At 43.9% G+C, this 25,500-nt stretch overlaps 1 protein-coding gene across 6 annotated transcripts in view; it reads left to right on the top strand.

Moving 5' to 3' along the window:
* Positions 1–12,508: 12,508 nt before the first annotated feature.
* The window catches only part of FBXL16 (F-box and leucine rich repeat protein 16), a 74,347-nt gene continuing 61,355 nt past the window's right edge, over positions 12,509–25,500 (top strand). Inside the window, exons 1-2 of one of the 6 annotated variants that reach the window (XM_083585263.1) lie at positions 12,509–12,597; positions 24,857–25,119. The gene's annotated coding sequence lies outside the window, so the exon portion shown is untranslated. Of the gene's footprint in view, positions 12,598–14,361; positions 14,419–14,582; positions 14,626–24,168; positions 24,262–24,389; positions 25,120–25,500 lie in introns of those variants that run through there. The other 5 variants (XM_083585261.1, XM_083585264.1, XM_083585260.1 and 2 more) reach the window with 5 other exon arrangements.

Raw genomic sequence — 25,500 nt, 5'->3', positions numbered from 1 at the left:
ACAAACAATTATCATATACCCCCCCAAAACATTCCATGCACATGAAATGTAAATTATGAAGTCAAATACTAAGCAGGTTTGTATAATATTTTAGAGTTGATTGTGCCAGTTAAGTGTCTTCTATTCTCCTCCTAAACAGATCGTCCCAGAGTTTTCAAAAAAATAAAATCAATACAGCCATATACTAGATTTGCCTTGGAGTCTGATCCATTTAAAAGATGCAGAACTTTAAAAACAAAACAAAACCCAACAACAATAATAGATATTGTGCATTTAATTAAAAACCAAACTATTTAGTCCCCCCTCCCCACTTTTTACTAGGTGGTTCTTCTGACATAGGATGCTATTTAGAAGAATGAAGTAAATAAATAACAGTGTAGTCCTATATGTTCCTACTCAGAAGGAAGCTGCATTGAGTTCAATGGGACTTACTCTGAAGTGAGTATGTATAAGATCACAGCCTAAAATTAACAAACAAGCTTCAAGGAAAGAAATAAACAGAGAGGACTAGTAGGAGGTATAACAAAAGCTCTGGCTGGGCACACATGTATATTAAAAAAGTTAAGCAGATATAATCAATAAAAGATATAGATAGATATGTATCTTCTGCTGATTAATGTACTATTGAAGAGTATTCAAGTGGCTTTATGTATTTCCAATTAGCCATGTCCATTACATTTAGAACTAGTCCTCATTTCATTATAAAATAATCATTAAATAAGGAAGCAGAGGTTTCAATTGATTTGCTCTAGCCTTTAAATTAATCTGGGATTAGCTGGAGCCTTTAACTGACATGAGATTGTCTCTGTAGTTAATGTTTTCCAAATATTGTCGCACCATTCTTGGGTAGTAGGAGTCTTTTTTACTTTCTGTTTTGCTATTGGAAGGGGGCGACCAGTAGCCTTCTGATATGTGGTGTTGCTTCCTGATCCACATTGCTGAAATAAACTTTGCAATCACCCCTCTGGAGGTGTTGCTGGTCAGTAGACGACATTGAGCTAGGTGGACCAATAGTCTGACTCAGTATAAGGGCATTTCCTATGTTATTCCAAGTCAATATCCCAATGCTGCTCTACAAATTTATGGTGTGACTGCATTTTGAATGCTGTGTACCGTTCTGGTCGCCTCATCTCAAAAAGGATATTGTAGACTTGGAAAAGGTTCAGAAAAGGACAACCAAAATGATAACTAGGATGGAGTGACTCCCCTATGAATAAAGTTTGCAGCTTTCGGGACTTTTAAGTTTAGTGAAAAGTTGAGTAAGAGGTGACATGGCAGAAGTTTATAAATTTATGTATGGCATGGAGAAAGGGGATAAAGAAAAGTTTCCCTCTTTCATTTAACTAGAACTCATGGACATTCAATGAAGTTGAATTTTGGAATATTTGGAGCAGATTATTCTTTTGTTAATTATGCTGTTTGAAATGTGCATTTTATACTTGACTTCCTTTAGCCGTGCTCCCTTTTTAAGAGTTTATTATGGGGGGGCAGTTAACTTTGCTGTGTTACACATGCATTCTGTAGTTAACCTGTTTTATAATGTTTTATTTTGCAGTCTTTAAGATAATATTTTAGTTTCCTGTTAATTACATTGCTTTGAATATATACTTTGATTTCTTCAGTAAAGTTTTATTTTCTGGCTTGTATTAGCTGATGTTTTAATGTGTTGTAAACCACTTTGGATTTTGTTTGCAAAAAATATAATGAAATGAATAATGATAGAAGAAGAAGAAGAAGAAGAAGAAGAAGAAGAAGAAGAAGAAGAAGAAAGGATTTATTTATGCAGTGCATAGCAAACCTATGGAACTCACTCCCACATGAGGGAGTGATGCCCACCAACTCATATGGCTTTAAAGAGGACTGGCCAATTTCATGAAGGATAAAGCTATCCATGGCTACTAGCCATAATGGAGGCCGCAAATGGTTCAGTTGTTGTTACTACATATTTACCCCAAAGAAATGAATATTTATTTAATGAATTAGATGTCTTCCTTGGCGTTTTCCATAAAGTCCCAGTATGGCTTACATGATAAAACAAAGAACACGGTTACAACCATAAAAGAAAAACAACAAAAAAGTGTAAAAGCAATTTAAAGTGAGACTATTAAAAAATAATAATGATACAAATGATACAATTCCATCTATAAGAACTGTTAAAAATAGCTGCAATACAGATGCAGACTGGGATAAAGATCTCCACTTAAAAAGCCTTGCTGAAGAAAGAGGAAATTTTGGGTTGGTACTGAAAAAACAACAGAGATTTTATGTACTAGGAGCGCGAGTGAAAGGATAGGAGCATAAGAAGCGGCTGCCAAGGTCCCGTCTAATCTAGTACCCTGTTCTTCCCACCTCCAGAAGAAACCTGGGATTTTCAGGTGCCTTCAGAGGAACCGTGATGCCTACAGTAGTTCCTTTCGAGATGTCTTTCTTCCTGTCACCAGGAGCAGAATTAAACAGCCCGCCTTCGATGAAGCAACAGGCCTGGGGCTCATTCATCTCCAGTAAAGCATGGACTAAACCTCTGGCGTGTCTTCCTCGCCCAACCCTTCTGGTTGCCATGGCGAAGCTATACAAAAGCTCCATCTCTGCGTTGGGCCCAAGGCGAGCAGGTGGGCCCATGGGCCAGTGGGGTTCAGCTGTGACCCCAGAGCACCCAGCTGTTGTCAAGGGGTCTCTGCCACCCATGGCCTGGCACTTTCCTCACAGAGGCAGTTGGGAATCTATCTCAATATAGATTCCTAGTAAGATCCCTTTACAATGATACCTCGGGATGCAAACAGGATCTGTTCTGGAGCCCCATTTGCATCCAGAAGCAAACGTAACTAGCGATGGCACGTCTGCACACACACGCGTCGCTTTTCGCCGCTTCTGCGCATGCGCGTGATGTCATTTTGAGCATCTGTGCATGCTCGAGCGGCGAAACCCGGAAGTAACGTGCTCCGTTACTTCCGGGTTGCCGCGGAGTGCAACTCGAACGCGCTCAACATGAAGCATATTTAACCCGAGGTATGACTGTATTTCCCTCTTAAAAGAATAAACACAACACAATCTTATTTAAGATATATAAAAGTAGCTTTCTCACAGCATCAGCATCAGTTCACAGTTGGATCCCCGAAGGCAGACTTAGTTACAGAGATATATACATGTGGATCTACCTCATATGAGAGGATAATCCCAGTGACTGCAGACTAGCAGTCGCTGCAGCTCACACGATGAAAGGAACTCAAAGAGAGGAAGAGAAGAAAGAAAGAGATGACTGCATGCGTCCACCTCTAGTCACATGCAAGAGGAAGTATGTCCCGGCTCAGGAGGAAACAGGAAGTTTTTGACTGGCTGGAACAAACATCCCCTTTGCACGTCCACTCTAGGCAAACAAGGAATGTTGTACTTGACTGCTACTTGTGTTTCACATCCCACAGGACCTTCGTCTGCAATGGCTGCTGAGTTAGAGTTGCCCTATTTCAAAAAGGGAAAATCCGGATGGAAAAGTTGTTGAGCTAGCACTGTTTCCGGCGGCCGGCGGCCATGTCCAACCCTATGAATGTTCAAAGTGGTCAAATTTGCTGCATTTTATAAAACTCGCCAGCTACTTCCCAGGTGGCTCCTGATCTGTCCAGCTTCCCTGGAGGCGGGTTTCACCACTCCAGAGCCTTCGGGGTGCCGGGACAGGACAGTGACTAACCACTGGCACACTCGGTTATTGTGAGGTAAAAAAATGCCCGCAGTTCACTTCAGTCTGGGGCAGGCCCGGTTGGAGGGGCCTCTCACCAGTGCCTTCCAGAGACCCCCTCTTATTTCTGTGACATTTTCCACCACCACAACAGGCATTATCCAGGGGAACAGCCATTTCAATGTGAAAGTTTGGTACGTCAAGTTTATCAGACTGTGCCCAACGTCTCCCTCCCGCCTCCCCAAATTAGGATAGGCTGACAGGGCAAAAAAGATATCCCGGAAATCCCAGACGGAATCAGGAGCATTTCGACACGCTTGTATTTCATCTGGTAATAAAACGATCATATAGGTCAGCCTTCTCCAACCCGGTGTTTTGGATTCTTAATTCCCATCAGCCCCAGTTGGCACAGCCAGTTATCAATAGATCATGGGGGATGTAATCTGGCACCAAGTTGAGGAAAGGCTGAGGTAAGCAGTAATGAAATTTTCTTTTGATTTAGGAAGCTATGAGGGAAAGTGGGGATTGTCATGGCCTGCAGCAGATGCAGTCTTAAAGTGCCCTCTGGTGGCCACAGTTAAGAGTTACAACATAAGAGCATAACAAGAGCCTGCTGGATCAGACCAAGGTAAGTCCAACATCCTGTTCTCACAGTGGCCAAACAGATTCCTGTGGGGAAACCCGCAAGAAGGACACTCTGCCTTCCAACTGGTAAAGATTTGTGGGAATTAAACTTAGTACACATATATTTCCTTGGCAGCAGGGGCAGATTTAGGGCTGTGAGAGGGAAGGAGGCATGAGGTGCTGACAGGGTCCTAGAGTCCTCCTGCCTTCTTCCCAAAGCCTAGTTAGCACTTTCCCCATTTTGGGAAGGAGGAGGGAGGACTCTAGGACCTTATCAGACACCTCATCCCTCCTTCCCAAGCAGGGTTGGGGAGAAGGGCAAATTTTAGGCTCACACAGGGTGCCATAGTAGCTTGAAGTGATGAAGCAAGTCAGGAACCAGAAGTTGAGTGACAGGCAAAGCTTGGAAAGCTCATCTTAAAAAGGAACTAATTTCAGTTCACATCTATCCTGCCACCAAACAAACTGGTTTGGTTCACTGTTCAAATCATCCAATTGATCCACAGTGATTTTTTTCCCCTTAGCATCCTGAGTGTTAGCTGATGTGCTAACATACAAAAGATACATAAGGAAGACTAAGAAAACATCATCTCTCCCTCCCTCTCTCTCTCTCTCTCTCACACACACACAGTGGAATGTGAATGGTTTACTTTCTTTTCCTCAACAATTATGATCTTTAAACTTTAAGGCCCAGGAATCTAAAGAGTAAACACACAGATGTAAGAGAATGAACTTTAAGACAAACAAGAAATTGTTTAATGTTCTATCCTGAAGTGCACTTAATTCATGTTCAGTTCACTCAGCAGCTAAGGGAAACACTTTCAGGGGAAGTTCAGAGATTTTTGAACTAGTTTTGTGAACTTTGTTAAACCACAGAATCATAGAATCGTACTGTTGGAAGACCCTCAGGGGTCATCTAGTCCAACCCCCTGCAATGCAGGAATCACAGCTAAATAATCCCTGAGAGATGGCCATCCAACCTCACTTTTAAAGCCATCTTCCGAGGTAGTTCGTTCCACTGTCAAACAGCTCTTCCTTTCAGAAAGTTCTTCCTAAAGTTAAGCCAGAATTTCCCCCCGCTAATTTGAATCCATTGGTTCAGATCTTACCCTCTGGAGCAGCAAAAAACAAGCACACTCCATCTTCCACGTGACAGCCCTTTAGATATTTGAAGATGGCTTTCATATTCCCTATCACATCTTTCTTAAACTGTGGTTCCCAGAACTGAACACAGTATTCCAGGTGTGGTTTGACCAAGACCATTGCTTCCCTTGATCGGGACACAGAAGCACACTGTGGATGCAGCTTAGAATAGCATTAGCCCTTTTTTGCTGCTGCATCACACTATTAACTCATGTTAAGTTTGTGGTCTTATAAGACTCCTAGATCCTTTTCACATGTATGGTTGTCAAGCCAGGTGTTCCCCATCCTCATTTTGACAGAGGAACAAAAAGCAAGGCTGGACCCAGTGTGCTTCCCTTTGCTTCTCTCTTTCATCCCAGGAAAGGCTCAATGATGAAGCGTCTCCTCTGCATGCAGAAGATTCCAGGTTGGTTCTCAGCATTTCCAGGTAGGGCTGAAATCCTGCCTAAAACCCTGGAGAGCTGCTGCCAGACAATGCTGAGCTAGTCTGACTCAGTATAAGGCAGCTTTCTGCTTTCCTAGTGTCACTCACCCACCCAACCTGCAGAGAAAATCGTTCCTGCATCCTACATACCGATGTGACTCCTTCCAAACAGCAGAGGGCAGAGCTACACAGCTAGTAACAAAACAGGGGGAGAGAGATTGCTTGTTGCCTGCCTGGCACTTATCAAAAAAGACCCACCAGCATTTTTAGACCAGGGCTGCTAAATGAACAGTTTGGAAATCTCCGAGCCTCATTGTTCGCAGCTGCCATTCTGGAGAGAGATGAGGACCCTCTTCTGCACTTCCTCCTCCATCTCTCCTCTTTCACATCAGCCCTGCTTTATATCTTGGGACCCTCTGCATGCCAAACACATCCTTTTCACTTGACTCTCAGTTTCTTGTTTTTCCTCCAATCCTAAATTCAGCTCTCCACATTTCCACATCAGTTTGGAGATTTTTTTTCCTCTTGAAAATTCACCAGCATTTTAGTGCGACTTTCTCCCAAGATACACATTTATGCAAAATGGTTTCCCCTAATACAGGCATGTCCAACAGGTAGATTGTGATCTACCGGTAGACCACTGGACGTCTGCGGTAGATCACTGGTAGATCATTGGCTCCCCTAAAAAAAGCTCAACATTTTACCTCCTGCCTGAAAAAACTCAACAACTTTGACCCGAACCCCTCCAAAATGGGTCTTCCTCCTTCCTAAAAAAAACCCTTTGACCTGAACCCCCAAAAAGGGGATAGATCACTGCCAGTTTTTAAGTGTGAGTAGATCGCAGTCTCTTGGGAGTTGGCCACCCCTTCCCTAATAGAATGCCTTTCTGCATGTTGTTTTCACCAATATAGCTATTGTTATGCACACTTTATCTTGATTGGCAGCCGTTGCTCTTATCTGGTGGCCTTTCTCAGGCCCTTTCTACCTTACCCTATTAACTGGAGATGGTGGGGATTTCTCATGTCAGGCAGCCATAAATGAGTGCAAGCCAACAGGTCAAACCTCACACACTCTGGTTATTTGAAAGGTCCTTGGTATGTGGTCTCAAAACAGTTGCTCAGAAGGGAAAGTGGCCCTCAGGCTGATAAAAGTTCCCTGCCTCTTGCCTTGGCCACCTGGCAATTTCACCCTTCAAAGAATACTGGGAAGCGTAGTTTGCTAAGGGTGCAGGAAATGTAGCTCTGTGAGGGGGAACCACAGTTCCCAAGATTCCTTTGGGGGAAGTCATTTGCTTTAAGTAGGTATTGAACGTGCTTTAAATGTATAGCTTTGCCCTTCATCTTTTTTGTGTGAAGAGGAACAGCTTGTGGGTTCAACCCCAGATAGAATTAAGCTACATAAAACCAGCATTAGCCCAGCTACAATGGAGTCCCCAGCTGAGGAGGTTCTGCTGCTAAAACTGTTCTCAGAAGTATTGGCAGCCGCCTATCCTGACAGATGTCGCTTATCTCTTATCACATTCTCCATCCTTGTCATCACCAACCCTCCTTCATAAATGGCCAGTTCTTCTGTACTAATATCAGGTAGAATATATATATACAAATATGTGGCAAACTGATCTGATCTAGGCTTGCGGCACCTGATTGCTACAGCCTCCAGGTGTAGCACGCATTAACACGTCAAAGCTCTTGAATGCTTAAGAACAACTACAGCGGGGAGCCTTTGCGATACGCCAGGGGGGCCAAGCAGCTTGTTAGCCCAGTAGGCATTGATCACACACCTGGCTGAATGGCTACACCAACATTTCAAGGTGGTGGGAGCAACGGGGAAGATGTTGGGATCTGGAATAAAGGTATGGTGGTATCGCAAAACTAGAATGAGTTGACTCTGCCTCCAGAGGCAGTTTTAGGTAAGCATGACCGGTGCAGCTGCAACGAGTGCCACAACAATGCTGTAGAATGGAGCGAGGGATGTTGAATTTTAGCACTGCACAGGGAGCCGCTGAAATCTGAGAGCCCAAAGTCCGCCACTGCCACCTCCCATTGGCTCTAGCTCCCCCTACTGTTGGTCTCCCTGGCTTCGGCCCTGTTGGTTCCGATGGACCCTGGCCATTCTTGAAAGAAGCCCTTGCTGATACCTCCCCCTTTTCCTCTTGCGTCAAGGCAGGAGGGCTGAAGCCTCCCTCTGCTCTCGCCTCAATCCATCTCTAATGATTCACGCTTGCATATTCATAGCACGCGTCACTGTGTCTTTGAGTCACAGCACACTCTGAATGAAACTGCGCCCTTTCAGCAAGGAGATAATGTTATTCCCCCCACCACCACCAAGTTGGCGTTTCTTATAATAACCACCTCTGTCAAACAGAGGTGCCACCTAAGAGCTGTTCAGTCCCAAGCTTCGAAAACAACCTTCACAGAAACAATATCAAAAGCAGTTCAAGAGCCAAGCTTTATTGCTTGCAATCGTGTTTGAACCATGAAGATCCAAAACATGTGTTCACACGGGCAGCAAGGGGTGCTGCTTTAGCACTTGTTTTTGACTCTGTATGAAGTGTTGCCATCCTTTCTGTCTTTTAAACCTGGGAGGGCAGGAATATTGGGCTTGGGGGCTGAATACAGTCCTCCAGTCCTCTCTATCTGATCCCCAGAGCTCGCCCCACATCACCCTCCCCTTTCCAGAGCACACCACTCACTGGCCCTGCTTTCCAACTTCTTTGAATGTTTCTGCCTGGCTGGAATTTGTCCTTGAACTCTGGCAATAACTATTTCTTGCCTGGAGAATACAGAAGGATGTGTAAATGCATACAGAAACTAGCCTGCTGTAGGAAGGGGAAACTACATTTGCTGCTCTACATTTGCTGGTGTTTTCTGCAACAGGTCACTGATGCAGCAACAGGCCATTTGGGATGGATTACTCCTGGGCTGTCCACACACCAGTACCTATGTGTTCACTGTTTTGTGACACTTCCCCAATGTTACTGCATTATTGCCACCTGGAGGGGCACCCTTGCACTGCAGCATGACAAAAGAGGGACACAAAAATACCGTAAATAAGCCCAGAACATTTTTGGTGTAAAAAGTTGCAGGATGTCAATTGCTGGACAGGCACTGGTTGAAAATAAAGTGGGATGTCCACTCCAAAACCTTTTGCAGGGGCAAACAGTATAGAAAGCGGGTTTGTGTCTAACTGCCCTAATAGCATCATTAGCACAAATCCTCATGAATGCACAAGAAAAAGGTTGTCTGGAGGGGCCTTACACTTTCTCAAGAGAGGAGGAGCTGCTTCACCCCTTCCCCTCTAGCCTTTCCCAGCTCAAAATCACTGCCCCCTGTTCCCGATCTTCCATTCTCCCTGAAGATTAAAAGATATAGGAAATCTGCTTTGGGGTTTTGTGTGTGTTGAAAGTAAGAATCAGCAACAACATGCACACAATTGCCTGTCAAGTGTAGTTTCAGCTTCCTTTAAGTTAAGGCTGAGCCTCTGCGACATCAGCCCGTTTGGCAGGAGACGCCACAGGGACTTTCACAGTGGAAACTGACTGGTTGAGGAAGTCCATACTCTTGAATTCAGGTTAATTAACCCTGGCAAGGAAACCTAATGGGACAGAAGCCCTTGAGAGGCTTGCCTGTCTCTCTCTCTGACCCACTCCACTGTGAAAAACTCAAGGTCACTCCTTTTTCATTTTCAGCAGGGCTGGAAAAAGAAGAAAAAAATCACACTTGCTTAAAACAGAGTGTTGGTGGATTTCTCTCTCTCTCTTTTAACAGCTTTATTTCTTTATTTTCACTCATCACTCTCTCTTCTCCGCTCTTCCTCACTCTCAAGCACCCACCCCAGATCTCAGGCTCAGGTTGACTTACACCAGTATTTAAACATTTCCTCCCCTTTGGCTCTTACTCATTCATTCATTCATTCATTCTTATATTTCTGTCCTGCCTCTCCTACAGAGAGCTCAAGGCGACATGCATTGTTTCCCTCCTCTCTGCTTTTTATCATCACAACCATCCTGTGAGTTGGGTCAAGCTGAGAGAGGCTGTGACTGGCCCAAGGTCACCCAGCAAGCTTTGTGGCTTTGTGGCCACATGGAGCCAAGTGCAAATCTCACACTACACTGGTTTTTCCAGGTAATTCAAGCACATAATGCTTTTGAATTATGATGCTGGAGGAGACTCTTGAGAGTCCCATGGACTGCAAGAAGATCAGACCTATCCATTCTGAAGGAAATCAGCCCTGAGTGCTCACTGGAAGGACAGATCGTGAAGCTGAGGCTCCAGTACTTTGGCCACCTCATGAGAAGAGAAGTTTCCCTGGAAAAAACCCTGATGTTGGGAAAGATGGAGGGCACAAGGAGAAGGGGACGACAGAGGATGAGATGGTTGGACAGTGTTCTCAAAGCTACAAACATGAGTCTGACCAAACTGCGGGAGGCTGTGGAAGACAGAGTGCCTGGCGTGCTCTGGTCCATGCGGTCACGAAGAGTCGGACACGACTAAACAACTAAACAACAACAGGAAGTCCAGGTTTTTAAAGTGGATTTGGTGCTGTGGCACAATAAATCAGATTATTATCATTTTAATAATGAGAGCCAGTGTGGTGTAGTGGTTAAGAGCAGTAGTCTCTTAATCTGGGGAACCGGGTTCGCATCCCTGCTCCTCCACATGCAGCTGCTGGGTGACCTTGGGCTAGTCACACTTCTTTGAAGTCTCTCAGCCCCACTCACCTCACAGAGTGTTTGTTGTGGGGGAGGAAGGGAAAGGAGAATGTTAGCCGCTTTGAGACTCCTGAAGGGGAGTGAAAGGAGGGATATCAAATCCAAACTCTTCTTCTTCTTCTTCTAAAACAAAGAAACAGGCTTTCACAGGTGAGGAGACTTCTGAGACTTGATAATGGAATCTCTGCATTCCACGTCTTTAGGCTCAGGGACAAAAAGGAATAGGGATGACCAAGCAACTGGTCAGTTCTGATGTGTCTCTGAATGATCCAATCACACCTAATGCAGACTCAGCAGATTTCCCACCCCAATGAAGGCAGATTGCAAGGAGCAAAGACCAGAGGGGTGAATTATAGAGAGATTGGGGGGGCAGCATCTTCTTGCACAGTCACTGCAACTTTGGCATTCTTGCAGGACGCATTAGTGATGCCAAGCTTTGGTTGCATTCCCATCTAGGGTTATCGTTTGGGATGAGCGGCGTATTGTTTGCAGAGCAGCCAAAGGCAGAATAAAGCCACTTACTTTCCAAGAGGGCATTGTTTTCCATCATGGCCAATTTTGATCCTTATAGCTTGTGATGCACCAGTGTAACATTTAGCTCCGAGGCAAGAGAGGCCTGTAATATACAAGTCTGCACCTCACATCTATGGTGTGTCTTTGTCTGAGTGTGAGAGAAAAGGGGGCCATGAATTATTGTTTTTATTTATTTGGCAGCAATTATACCGCTTAAACATCAATACCTCTTAGTAGTTTACACAAAACAATATAAAATATACATTAGGCATTCCAATAAAATCAGATGTGAAAATCAAGTTAACCTATTATTGTTTTTCCCCAAAATGCAGGAAAAAAATCTGCATTTTGCAGATTTTATAAAATATAAATATAAAAATACTAAATATAAAAAGTATATTTAGTAAAATAAAATGACATGATGGAATGCATGTCAAAATTACATGTCTGGGTGGGCCAAAACAAAAAGAAGGTTTTAGTAGGCACAGAAAACAATACAATGAATGTGCTATTCCAGCTGCATGGTGAGAATATTCTCCCTTTCAGGGCCCAAGATTCTTGTTGGAGACAACACCAAAGGGAAGTTTTTTATTAAATATTACTCCAGTGATATTATATGCCTTTGCGGATAAGCAAATTGTACTCAGGAAGTCCTGGAGGATGTTGGCACTGTACCAAAGACAATGCAGACTTTAAACATATTTGGTGGGATTGCAAAGTGGCTAGAAAATATTGGCAAACTATATTAGAACACATAAAAGCAATTATAGGATATGAGAGATGAATGAATCCACTATTAAATCTATTAGGGCATGTCAGGAATGATGTGGGAGAGAAACATACCGTTCTTGTGGGAAGGTGATGGTAATGGTAGAAATTTTACTTGCCAAAAGATTTGAAAGGATGAAAATAATGCCAGCCATAAATGAGTAGGCATATTATGCTTCTGAATAAAAAATCTTTTTAAAGACATTTCCGGTCTAAGTTGTGTACACTGGGAAAAATATTCAGAACTTTGGCAATCTTTCATCCTATATTAGAACAGGATAAGCCAATGGAATATTTAAGGCACCAAGTCCTTATAGGATGGTATTCAACTATGTTTTACCCAGAGTAGACCATTTAAATTAATGGAGCTGTCTTTTATGTGTTTATTTCCTGCATTTATTTCCCACTTTTTTTCTCCAAGGAGCTCAAGGTGATATAAATGGTTTTCCCGCTTCTCATTTAATCCCCACAACAACCCTGTGAGGTAGGTGAGACTGGGAGGCAGGCCTGGCCCATGGTCACCCAGTGAGCTTCATGGCCATGTGGGAATTTGAACCCTGGTCTCCCAGGTCCCCATTTGACACCATACTGGCTCTTAGTCGTGTTTATTAATTTCAGTAGGTCCAACTTGAGTAAAACATAGCTGAATGACACCCATAGCATTGAAAGGATCTCAGAAGTAGTCCAATCCCCTGTGGATGTATGTTCATGATTTAGGAACATAAGAACTGGAACTCCAGTCAGGTATGAACAGAGGAGAGGTGCAAAGACCTTCTCTCCGTGAGCACAGTGGCAGATGTGGTGGGTGCATGTCCCCATATCGATGGCACAGCTGATGGGGAGGGGGTTATGTCCACGCCATTTTGCAGTCCTGTCCCTTTTTTCTTCTCTTTTAGATGTGGCGGCCATTTTGCCACACACCACGGCAGCCATTTTATGTTCTGCTGCACCCCCATGGCAGCCATTTTGTGACTGGCATCCTCAGCACTTTATCAGAAATCCAGATGTGCCTACAGGCCTCCAAAGGCTGGCAACCTTTGCTAACTAGCAGCCACCTCTATTTCCTGTAGCTGGAAATCCCACCAGTTAACTACATGTTACGGGCGAGGCATTTGTTTGTTTGCCTGCCCAGAATGCATCATCAGCCCTACCATTAGGCTGAGAGTGGGGAAGCCGCCTCAGGTAGCAAATCCCTGGGGGCAGGAAAGTAGCTCCCCCATTCCCCTCAGAGACCCTGAAGATAACTTATACCCTCTAAGCCAGCCTTTCTCAACCTGTGGGTCCCCAGATGTTGTTGAACTACAACTCCCATCACCCCTAGCTAGCAAGGCCAGAGCACAGGGATGATGGGAGTTGTAGTCCAACAACATTTGGGGACCCACAGGTTGAGAACCGCTGCAAGTCTAAGCTATTTGGCCATTCCTAGATGCAGCAGAAGGCGCTGTTCCTTCACCAGTACTGAAGTGAGATTCTGCTCCCACTTGGATTTTATACATGGAAGGTGACAGCTCCATCTTGCCCTTGCCCTTAAGCAGCAAAAATGTTTGGGGCTGCCCCTGGTTTCTCTGGAAGAAGCCAGGAGGAGAAAGAACATCTTCTATGATTGCAGAAAGACCCAGGTTCAGTCCCCTGGGATTGAAAACCCTTTCTGAAATTCCGGAAGGTTGCTGCCAGTGATTGACAACAATACTGAACTAGATCAACCAAGGGCCTTGCTCAGTGTAGGGAGGTTTCAGGTAGGGTCAGAGTTCAATGGCAGGACACCTGATTTGTATGCAGAAGGTTCAAGATTCAACCCCTGCCATCCTCAGGTGAGGATATCCCAAGTCTGAATCCCTGAGAGACACTGTCATCACCATGCATTTAAAGCATGCCAAGTGCACATTTGAAGCACATGACTCCACCCCAAAGAATCTTGGGAACCGTAGTTTATAAAGAGGGTTGGGGGTTGTAGCCCTGTGAGGGGGAAACTACAGTTCCCATGATTCTTTTGGGGGAAGTCAGGTGCTTTAAATGTGTCTTGTATTGGCTCTATGGCGTGGACCTGCCATCATCATTGACAATCCTGAGCTAAATGGACCCATGGTCTGACTCATTATAAGACAGCTTTCGAAGAGGAACTTTCAGTTTTATGCTTCTGGGAGCCTGGGGCAAAGATTCCACTTGTCCCACAAATGAGGCACATAAGCTGGCTTGCAACTAAGTACCAAGTATGCGTTGCTAACATAGAGAGAGAGAGAGAGAGAGAGAGAGAGAGAACAAAATACCTAGCAAGCCTATTCTCCAACAGCAAAGAGAGCTATCTATTGATTTGCGGGAATACCAAAAATAACTTTAAACTCTCCATCCAGAGCTGTGAAAAAAAAAATTCTCTCATATATATATATATATATATATATATATATATATATCTCCATCCTATTGCTAGGAGACCGTGGTTACTGGGAGGCAGGCATTGCTAGGCGACACCGGTTGCCGTGGTGACAGCTGGGAGCCTGAGTCATCTGCAGTGCAGTCTATCTTGGGTAGGAGCTGGCCAAACGGTGACTGAGCGCCTGCTGAGAGGTTTCACACCCCCTGCTCTGTTTATGTTTGTTTCCGGCAGAGTGGGAGGAGGGAGCGGTGGAGATTTGGGCTCGGGAAGAATCAGGCTTTTAAAAAAATATTCAATATGCAGAAGGACATTATATCTATTTCAATTGCTGTGGAGAGTAGGGAAGGCAATGTTTTTGTGTGTATTACCCTGAGCACCGTGGAAGTGCATTTCTGCAAGTAGGATAGGAGAGAGAGAGAGAGAGAGAGAGAGAGAGAGAGAGAGAGAGAGAGAGAGAGAGAGAAATCCTCACATGTCATCCAGTGCATGAATGAAACATAAACCTTAGTCCTCCTAGAGGCAGGTCGGCCTAAGTGTTTGGACTGTACCACTTCAGGTGGCAGGACTTCACACCACGGAGTGCTCCTCCACACCATAAAATGAAGAAAGAAAATTAGCATGTCAGGGGGGAAAATCAGGCTCGCTCCCTGAAGTGCTGGTTTTCTACATGAAGGGGATTCCTCCCCCCCCCCCCGGAGTATTTAGTGACATGTTCCCCACAGAAACATAGGAAGCTGCCTTATCACAAGAGCCAATTCATTGCCTCGTCTAACTGAGATCATATTAACACCATAAATTTAAAGCACTATGATACACTTTAAATAGTCATGGCTTCCCCCAAAGAATTCTGGGAGCTGTAGTTTGTTAATGTTGCTTAGCGTTATCAGGAGACACACACCCCCCCCAATCCCTTCATGGTGTTACAATTCCTAGAGTTCCCTGTGAGGAGAGATTGATAATTAAAACCAACTCTGAGAACTGTAACCTGCAAGGGGAAAGGGAATCTCCTAACAACTCTCAGCACCTTTAACAAACTACAGCTCCCAGAATTCTTTGGGGGAAGCCCTGACTGTTTAAAGTGGTATCATAGGGCTTTAAATGTATGGTGTGGATGTGGCCTTACTATTGTCTACGCTGACTGTCTGCTGCTCTTTAGGGTTTAAGGTAGGGAGTGTTCTCTGTTCACACCTGAAGATGCCACATGGGTTGAAACTTTTCTGCAGGGGGCAGGGGTGATACATGACCCTTTCCCATTCTTCTGGGCAGTGCTTAAGAGGCCTGTCTAAACATGACTCCTCTTCTGGCATTTCCTTCCTCACCTGATGTCTAAACCCACCAACCGGGTTTGGAATTTATCTGTGAGCCAAGATAGTTTTCCTACTGGGATCCCTTTTTTTATCTCCCTTATCCTGCCTTGGCCAATTGGCACCGTCCAAGACAAATCACATGATGTCTTTTGTAGGTCAGCTGACTACCTGGTAAGACACCTGGTGCTCCTATAGGTTAGAATGGGTGAATTTGTCAATTCCAGTTTCCTATCAGTTTGTCATTGGATAAGGCACTCTTCTGGGTAATTGTCTCCCAAGCCATTAGGGTGTTAGTTATGAGCACATAAAGTTATGAGTAGAGTAATTCCCTGGCAGTCAGTGCAGCAATGTCAAGACTGGTGACATTTGATAATATTTCTTGGAATTTTATGAAGAAAAATCTTCAGGGAATGGGGGTGGGCCAAGGGTTTGAAAATGGTATAAGTGCAATTTACTCAGAACAAAAGGCTAAGTTAATAGTTAATAATGTGATGACAGAGGAATTTAAGATAGAGAAAGGGACACAACAAGGCTGCCCAATTTCCCCATTGCTTTTTATTTCGGTTCTGGAGGTTTTGCTGAATATGATTAGAAGGGACCGTCTGATTAAAGGTATTCAGGTCGGAGCCAAACAATATAAATTGAAAGCTTTTGCAGATGACCTAGTTTTGACGTTACAGGAGCCAGAATCTAGTACGAAAAGAGTATTAGAATTGATTCAAGAATTTGGTCATGTGGCAGGATTTAAGCTGAACAAGTCAAAAACTAAAGTGCTTGAGCAAAACTTAACACCGATTGAGAAAGAGAGGTTTCAGAAGGAGACAGGTTTAACATTAGTGAAGAAAGTAAAATATTTGGGGGTTAATATGACTGCTAAGAACTTAAACTTATTTAAAGATAACTATGAGAAATGTTGGATAGAAGTGAAAAAAGACTTGGAAATATGGTCAAATTTGAAGCTTTCCTTGTTGGGTCGAATTGCAGCTATAAAGATGAATGTATTGCCAAAAATGTTGTTTTTGTTTCAATCATTGCAAATATTGGACAAGATGGACTGTTTCAAGAAGTGGCAGAGAGACATTTCCAGATTTGTCTGGCAGGGCAAGAAGCCTAGAATAAAATTTAAAATATTAACTGATGCAAAGGAAAGAGGTGGATTTGCCCTGCCAGACCTTAAACTTTACTATGAATCAGTAGCATTCTGCTGGTTGAAAGACTGGCTGCTTCTTGAGAACACAGACATTTTGGATTTAGAAGGATTTAACAACGTTTTTGGTTGGCATGCATATTTGTGGTACGACAAGGTTAAAGCACATAAAGCATTTAAAAACCATATTGTCAGGAAAGCATTGTTCAATGTCTGGATAAGATACAAAGATTTACTGGAAAATAAAACCCCAAGGTGGTTGTCACCAATGGAAGCGAAGGCTCAGAAAAAACTCAATATGGAGGCCAAATGGCCGAAATATTGGGAAATATTGGAACAAGAAGGAGATAAATTGAAATTGCAGAGTTTTGAGAAATTAAAAGATAAAGTGCGAGACTGGCTTCATTATTATCAAATAAGAGAGGCCTATAATTTGGACAAAAAAATTGGCTTCCAGGTGGAAAAATCAAAATTGGAAACAGAACTGTTAGATCCCAAAACTAAGATACTTTCAAGAATGTATAACTTGCTGTTAAAATGGAATACGCAGGATGAAACGGTTAAATCTGCTATGATTAAATGGGCACAAGATATTGGTCATAACATTATGTTTGCTGACTGGGAACAGTTGTGGACCACCGGTATGAAATTTACGGCATGTAATGCCTTAAGAGAGAATATTATGAAAATGATGTACAGGTGGTACATGACACCAGTCAAGCTTGCAAAAAATTATCATTTGCCCGATAATAAACGTTGGAAATGTAAAGAAAATGAAGGCACATTCTTTCACCTTTGGTGGACGTGCCCAAAGATTAAGGCTTTCTGGGAGATGAACTATAATGAAATGAAAAAGGTATTTAAATATACCTTTCTGAAGAAACCAGAGGCCTTTCTCCTGGGCATAGTCGGCCAATTTGTGCCAAAGAAGGATAGAACTTTCTTTATGTATGCCACCACAGCAGCAAGAATACTTATTGCAAAGTATTGGAAGACACAAGAGCTACCCACCCTGGAAGAGTGGCAGATGAAGGTGACGGATTATATGGAATTGGCGGAAATGACTGGCAGAATCCGTGACCTGGGAGAAGAGTTGGTGGAAGAAGACTGGAAGAAATTTAAAGACTATCTTCAGAAACACTGTAAAATTAATGAATGTTAAAATGATGTTGGATTGAAAATAAGTGGCATTAGCAACAAAGTTAATAAGAATATGCAAAAATGAATTGATAATGGAAGAAAATATAGAGTTATAATATGTTAAGATACAGTTAAGATAAATGAAAGAGGGTAAGGATTTGCTGATTTGATTATTTAAATGGGAATATAAAAAGGGGAGGTGTGAGGAGGCCAAGGAAATAAGCTAATGAGTTCAAAGTTACAAAAAACGGATTTGTTTTTAATTCTTTTTAAAGCTATTTGTCTTTTGCATTTTGTATTTTTATTCATCTTTATTCATCTTTTTTTCTTTTTCATGTATTTCTCTATGTTCTTTTTTTTGTATCCTTTTCTTATTATATGACCTTTTTTCATTTTGTAAACTTATGTTTTTGTGAAACTTCAATAAATATCTTTTTTTTAAAAAAAAAGACTGGTGACATTGTGCTGCCCCACTTACCACCCTAGCAGCTGCATTTGGATTTCTGCCTCATCATATACCAAATGCTTGCCTGGCAGAGTCATCTGCATGAGGTCAGGATGAAATCATCAAAGAATGATCATGCAGACATGCAATCTTGATTTCCTATTGCAGAGGGTTTATTTCTGATTATTTCACATTTGAGTTGCTCACTGGTCTGCTTGGGGCAGGACTACCCAGGGACTATTTTAGGGGAAATTGCTTTGCAAAGATGTGCATTATTAGTGCTCTACTTGGGGAATGCTCCCCAAACCCATGTTTTAAAACCACCTCATTGGGAGCTAGGTTTTGGGCATAGTTGGATGATTATTTCTGCTTATATGGGATGAAACAAAAGGATGGATTTGTTTTTTTTGTTTTTTAGATATTTATTGGAGTTTTACAAAGACATGAATTTAAAAGATCATATAAAAAGAAAGAAATACAATAAAAGAAACATAGAAAAATACATAAAATAAGAAAAGGAAAATAAAAACAAATCCATTTTTGTAACCCTAACTCGTTATCTTATTTCCTTGGCCTCCTCACACCTCCCCTTTTTGTATTCCCATTTAAATAATCAAATCAGCAAATCCTTACCCTCTTTCGTTTATCTTGACTCTATATCTTAACATATTATAACTCTATATTTTCATCCATTTATCAATTCATTTTTGCATATTCTTATTAACTTTGTTGCTAATGCCACTTATTTTCAATCCAACATCATTTTAACATTCATTAATTTTACAGTGTTTCTGAAGATAGTCTTTAAATTTCTTCCAGTCTTCTTCCACCAACTCTTCTCCCAGGTCACGGATTCTGCCAGTCATTTCCGCGAATTCCATATAATCCGTCACCTTCATCTGCCACTCTTCCAGGGTGGGTAGCTCTTGTGTCTTCCAATACTTTGCAATAAGTATTCTTGCTGCTGTTGTTGCATACATAAAGAAAGTTCTATCCTTCTTTGGCACCAATTGGCCAACTATACCCAGGAGAAAGGCCTCTGGTTTCTTCAGGAAGGTATATTTAAATACCTTTTTCATTTCATTATATATCATCTCCCAGAAAGCCTTAATCTTTGGGCACGTCCACCAAAGGTGAAAGAATGTACCTTCATTTTCTTTACATTTCAAAAGGATGGATTTGGGTATGGTGAAGCAATGGCGGCTAAGAAGTCTATATATCTGTATGCAACTTCCTTTGATATAACATATATTGTATACCATCTTCACTAATACATACATGTTCTCACACACTTTGCCCAAGTCTGTGCATTCACTCTTTTTCTTTTATTGGACACCTGGATGGAAACCTTGGTGGCAAAATTCAGAGAAATGCAAATTTCAAAATGAAATTTCAGACCAGACAGGTTCACCTTTCAAGGCTGGATTTCTCCTGACTACCCCTCATGCATAGCTCTTAGTGGCTTCTGTTAAGTTCTGTGGGACAAAGTTTAATGGGCTACAGCAAGCTGAGAGAGCAAGCCAGGCCCAGGAACAGTTTGTATCCTTCATTGAGAGGAGGGTGCAAGAAGGCTCTTGAGCAGAAAGCAATCTTTCGGAAGCTCCCTGTATAGTTTTTAGGGTTTCACCCATGTCCCTCCGCTGCTGTTGCCATGACACCTGCTCCCTTCAGCTAAAATACCCCACCAGGGTGGAGCTGGGGTGGGGGGGGGGGAGGAGTTGCACTGCTCATAAATTAAGGACGCAGCAGGGGATGGGAGGAGGAGGCAGAAGTCGTGTTTATCTGCCAAGGGACGCCATATCCTCCTTGCCACCGAATGCGAGAGTCAGTAAAAGGTTCTTTCCCCAGCTGCCACTGGGACCGGCCTGTCCCCGGGGCCTGTGAATGGCTGATGAAACCCAGGATAGGGCCTGCAGGGATGGCGGCCGCCTCTGCCTCCCCCTCCTCCTTGGTTATTTAAAAGGCAGGTCAGGTTTCTCAATCTGGCAGGCGTGCAAAATGCTAAGGGGGGGGCTGGCGGAGAGGAAGAGGGAGACTGCAGCTCTTAAAATAGAAACATTTCCTCCCTCCTTTCTCTCTCTAACACACACACACATTCCCTGCATATTAGCCAACCCTTTCTCTAGACAGATTTTCCCTTCCACTTTTTTCACCTACCCCCCCCTCGCCCGCCTTAGGTTCAAGATGGTTCTTCTTCCTCACTGTCCTTTTATCACTCAGCGACTGGGCTGGATTAATCATTATGCTAAGTAACCTGCAGAGCAGGGCTCCCACCTAATTAGGGTCCCTGCCAGGATCTGATTACAGGCATTCCAACTGTCTGCCCTTGTTTACTAGGGGACAGGTCAAGTTTTCTGGTACCTGTGTGTGTGTGTGTCTACATAATCTTGGGGGTCCTGCACAAAAATCCTGCAAGCAGATACATACGTCAACCAGAATTCTTTAGGCTTCATTCTCTCCCCCCCACCCCAATCTTTTAGATCAGGGATGAGGAACCTGTGGCCTTCCAGGTGTCACTGGGCATCACGCTGGACCATTGGCTACGCTGGCTGGGGCTGATGGGAGATGCAAGTCCAGCAGCATCTGGAGGGACCATCTATAGTGCCCATCTCTATGGCAGGTGATGAATCTCTGCACTTTGACTCTAGCCCACAGGCATCTGAAGCAAGGTACACATTGCCCCTCCTCCACCGCCACCCTCTATCAGTGCCTATCCCAACACTGGATGTGCCAAGCTTTTCCAAAAAAGTGCAACCTTACTCAGGTCCATTCTGAGGTAAAACATTCTGTTAAACAAGTGGGCGTCAGTGTTTGGCCGTGGCTGGAGTGTCTGACTACAACCTGAGAGACCAGGGTTCAAATCCCCAAGGGTTCAAATCCCTGTCCCTGTCTCAGCCTAGCCTACCTAATAGGGCTGCTGGGATAAAACAGAGAGCAAGGGGAATATACCACCTTGAGCTCCTTGGCAGAATATGCAATACCTCAAGGACTGCCTCTCTCCATATGAACCTACCTTGACCCTGAGATCATCCTCTGAGGCCCTTCCTTTTGTGCCTCCTCTGTAAGAGGTCTGACAACATGAAAACAGGCCTTTTCTGCAGTGGCTCCCCATTTGTGGAATGCTCTCCCCAGGGAGGCTCACCTGATGCCTTCCTTATACACCTTTAGGTGCCAAGCAAAAAGGTTCCTATTCAACCAGGCCTTTGACTGACTGACTGACATCTTATACCCCTTTTAAATGTGTTTGTAGGAGGGGGTAGCAGGGAGGGGGCATGATTGGTTTGTGGTTTTTTCTTTTTGTTTTAATCATGTATTTTGTATTTTTATGTTGTGAACCACCCTGAGATCTGTGGACGAAGGGCAGTTTGCAAAAGTAATAAATGACAATAAAGGGAACTAAAGGGAACTAAAGCAAAAGGTTGCAGTGTGTGGAGTGTTCCTGTTCACTGTTCCAGTCAGACAACCATGGCCTCCCTTACAATACTGTTTGATTTCTTCTACCCCTCCTCGCCCCACCCCTTGAGTTTTCCATTTCCCCCTAGTAAATTAGCATTGTGTGCTCATTGGGTATGCTTAGTCTGCACTGAACTTTTTTCTTTTTTAGCTGCTACCCATTTTGGATTCCCCCTCCCCTAAATATTTTTTGTACTTCTGAAAACCTTAGGGCTTCCTCAAGCCTGCTAACACCTCTCTCTGGTGCATAAGTGGAGCTGTTTTGGCTACATAAGGAATGGCACTCACACCTTGAACTAGAGGGATGACGTGGGTCTTGCAACACAGTGCACAGCTCTGAGTTCCAGACACACCACCCCAAGTAGTTCATACCCAGTGAGCATGCTCAACATTCACTGGCCTGGGTCCCGTTCCCCCTGAGTTGCCCCCTCCGTAATTTTTGCAATTTATGTAAACCTCAGAGGTTTCCCCCAACCACTCTGATACATATTCTTTTTGTGTGGATTTTGGCTGTATAATGAGACACAGAATACTGATACTGTATTAGTGTATGTGATGATACCCTTGCATTTAATACAGTGGTACCTCGGGTTAAGTACTTAATTCATTCTGGAGGTCCATACTTAACCTGAAACTGTTCTTAACCTGAAGCACCACTTTAGTTAATGGGGCCTCCTCCTGCTGCTGCGCCGCCGGAGCACGATTTCTGTTCTTATCCTGAAGCAAAGTTCTTAACCTGTAGCACTATTTCTGGGTTAGCGGAGTCTGTAACCTGAAGCGTATGTAACCTGAAGCGTATGTAACCCGAGGTACCACTGTAATAATAAACCCAAATACTGTTAAGCAATAGAGGCTGCTTCCATTAGGGTGAATGGGGCTCTGCCGGCCAGCTTTCTCCTCCTCTGTCTCCATGTTGTCCTTGTTGAACTCAGCAGGGAGGGGAGGAGGGGGACAAAACAAGAAGGAGTTGTGTCATTGGCTCAGGCTCTGCCTGTTATTGGCTCCGGCTCCACCTGCAGTTGGGCTGCCTGCCTTCTGCCCTACCAGAAGTGGCCAACATGGTGCCCTCCACATAATAATAACAACAATTTATTATTTATATGCTGCCCATCTGACTGAGTTCCCCCAGCCGCTCCGGGTGGCTTCCAACAAATTAAAACACAATACAAAACCACATGTGGTTGGACTCTAACTCGGCTCAGCCCCAGATGACCCCAATTCCCCTTGGGCAATGCCAGCATAGCCAATGATCAGGGATGCTGGACATTGCGTTCGAATAACTTCTGGAGGGCGACAGGTTCCCCAGCCCACCAGACCATTGTGTGGCTTCTCTTGTTTTGTACAGTAGGCTCTTGTGTGGTAGGATTCAGTAAAATAGTTTGCTAATATGTCACCTTCTCCCCCCCCCCTCTTTACTTTCTGTGCTGGTGGTAGTTGCTGCTGCTTTGTGGAACATCAATAACCATTCAGAAACATGCTGCTCTGTCCATGCTACTAATCAGCTCAGGGAAAATGTGGGTGGGGGAACATGGATATTCATTTCGTTCCTAATTCCCCCTCAAAAAAATAAAACAAAATGTGGTGATTGGGGATGAGGGAGAAATTGGATTCGGTTTGCATTTTAGGTGAACCCACCTAATTTGCCCTTTCTGGATCAGTACACAAACCCAAATGCAGTCATGCTTTGAAATTTGCACCTTGCTGCATTTTGCACCATGGTTCTCCAGTCAAGAAATGTGGACAAAAATGCATGCACTTAGAATCATAGAATTGTAGTCAAGCTGGAAGGGACCCTGAGGGTCATCTACTCCAACCCCTTGCAATGCAGGAATGAGCAGCTGTCCCAATATGGGGATTGAACTTTCAACCTTGGGGTCATCAGCACCTCGCTCTAACCAACTAAGCTTTGGGTAAAGTGTGTCTAGAAATGCATCTGTTTGGGAAAGCAGCATACCAAAATGCATTATATAAGGAGGGATTTGCTTTGCCTTTTCTCAAATTGTAGAAATTGTGCATATTGGACAAAATAGAATACAAATATATGTATATTAGCGGAAATTCACACTACTGCTGAATTTTCATGAGGACTTTTGTTTGTTTTTTTAATTGCAAACAAATGTGGAAATGAGGAGAACTAAAATGAGAAACTGAAAGAAACTGAAATGGACATATTTGCCCATCCCTAGCAGCGATGAACGCAGTGGGGAGGAGAGGTTTGATTTGAATCTTGGAAGTTAGAAACTGTCTTGAAACACCCTGGGCCTGGCCTTCAGAGCTGCTGGCCATACCTTGGCACTGCAAGTCTTAGGATCGGAATGTAAATTGGTTTAAGTCCAGGCTCAACTGGGTTGTTGATGGGGCTATAAAAAGCCTCTTGACAGCCCTATTATAAACCATACACACTAATCCCCTATCCATCATTTCATCCCTCCCTCCCTCCCGAGCTTGCAGATATAGATATATACGGTTTGCAATAGATCTCTTGCAAACCCAACCCCACTTGATCGACCTAAACTGTAAAAATAATCCAAATCAAAACAAGGTAAGTCCATAAAGGAGGAGAGTGGGGAGCCCTTGTATTTATTCACAGCGAGCGGTTGTTGTAATCTCTTTAGGATCCAAGCCAGGAGGGGTGTGTAAATCTCTCTGTGTGAGTGAGTGTGCAGGGGGGGGGGGAGAGAGAGATGGGACTCACCGGCCTGCAGTCATGCATTATTGATAATAACAGCCGTGCCTCTTTAACTGGCTTTGCTCTACGACACTTGAGGGTGCGTGCATGAACATGCCTGCAAGCGGGTGTGTGTGCATGTGAGTGTGTGTTGAGGGAGGGAAACAGGCAGAGAGAGAGAGAGAGAGAGAGAGAGAGAGAGAGAGAGAGAGAGAGAACCAACGCCAGCATCTTTCATTCCCTGCACTCTGGATAACCATCTCTTGATTTTTGTTGGGGGGGGAGAGGAGGAGAGAAAAGAAGGGGACGCCTATTTTCCCATCGCTGCCACCTCTTCTGCAGCTCCATTCATCCTGATCTGGTGGGATGCATCTCGCCGAGTATTTCCCCCCCCCAGGTTGTTGTTGTTAGTATTATTCTCTCTCTCCCCCCTCCCTCTGTCTCCCATCTCCATTTCTGAAAACAACAGAGACCAGCCGTGGATTCTCCTCTGAGCAGGCTGGAAGCAGGAGGTTTGTGTGCTGGAGGAGAGGGGAGAAGGAAGAAGGTTCCCTGGCTGAGGTTCTCCATCAGGCTGGATTGGAAAACAAGGGAGATTTCGACTCCTCTTTGCTGTCCCCCCACCACCACCTCTGGCATCCCTCCATCCGGTCCCTGATGCTTCTCTTCCTTACATGAAAAGGCCGTCGGTGTGCGGAAGGCATGGCATGAGCTAAAACGACTCTCCTGGAGGTAAGCATGCTGCATCTGTGTATTTAATCCTTTACAGCACAAATATCTCTCTCTCTCTCTCTCTCTCTCTCTCTCTCTCTCTCTCTCATGCTTGCACACACACACTCCCTCCCTCCCTCCCTCCCTCTCCCCTGAATACCTTCCCACCAGGTATTGATGTCTGTAGGACTGGCATCCCACCCAGAGGGTTTTTCTTGCATTTGCACCACCAAGGGAGAGACCATCCAGGGGCTGTAATTACATCCCTCCTCAATGAAGATCAGAGCATCTCAAAGCCAGTGTTACATAAGGACAAACCTCCTTGCTTTGCTTAACAGGGATCCGACTCTGTGTTTCTATCTGTCTCCAGCAGATACTCTAATATAGTCTGGCAGCCTAGGT

The sequence above is a fragment of the Podarcis filfolensis genome (genome assembly GCF_964270895.1).
Source record: "Podarcis filfolensis genome assembly, chromosome: 14".
In the NCBI taxonomy this organism is placed as follows: domain Eukaryota; kingdom Metazoa; phylum Chordata; class Lepidosauria; order Squamata; family Lacertidae; genus Podarcis; species Podarcis filfolensis.
Note: the sequence above shows the minus strand (reverse complement) of the source record. Positions and strands in the feature narration are given on the sequence as shown.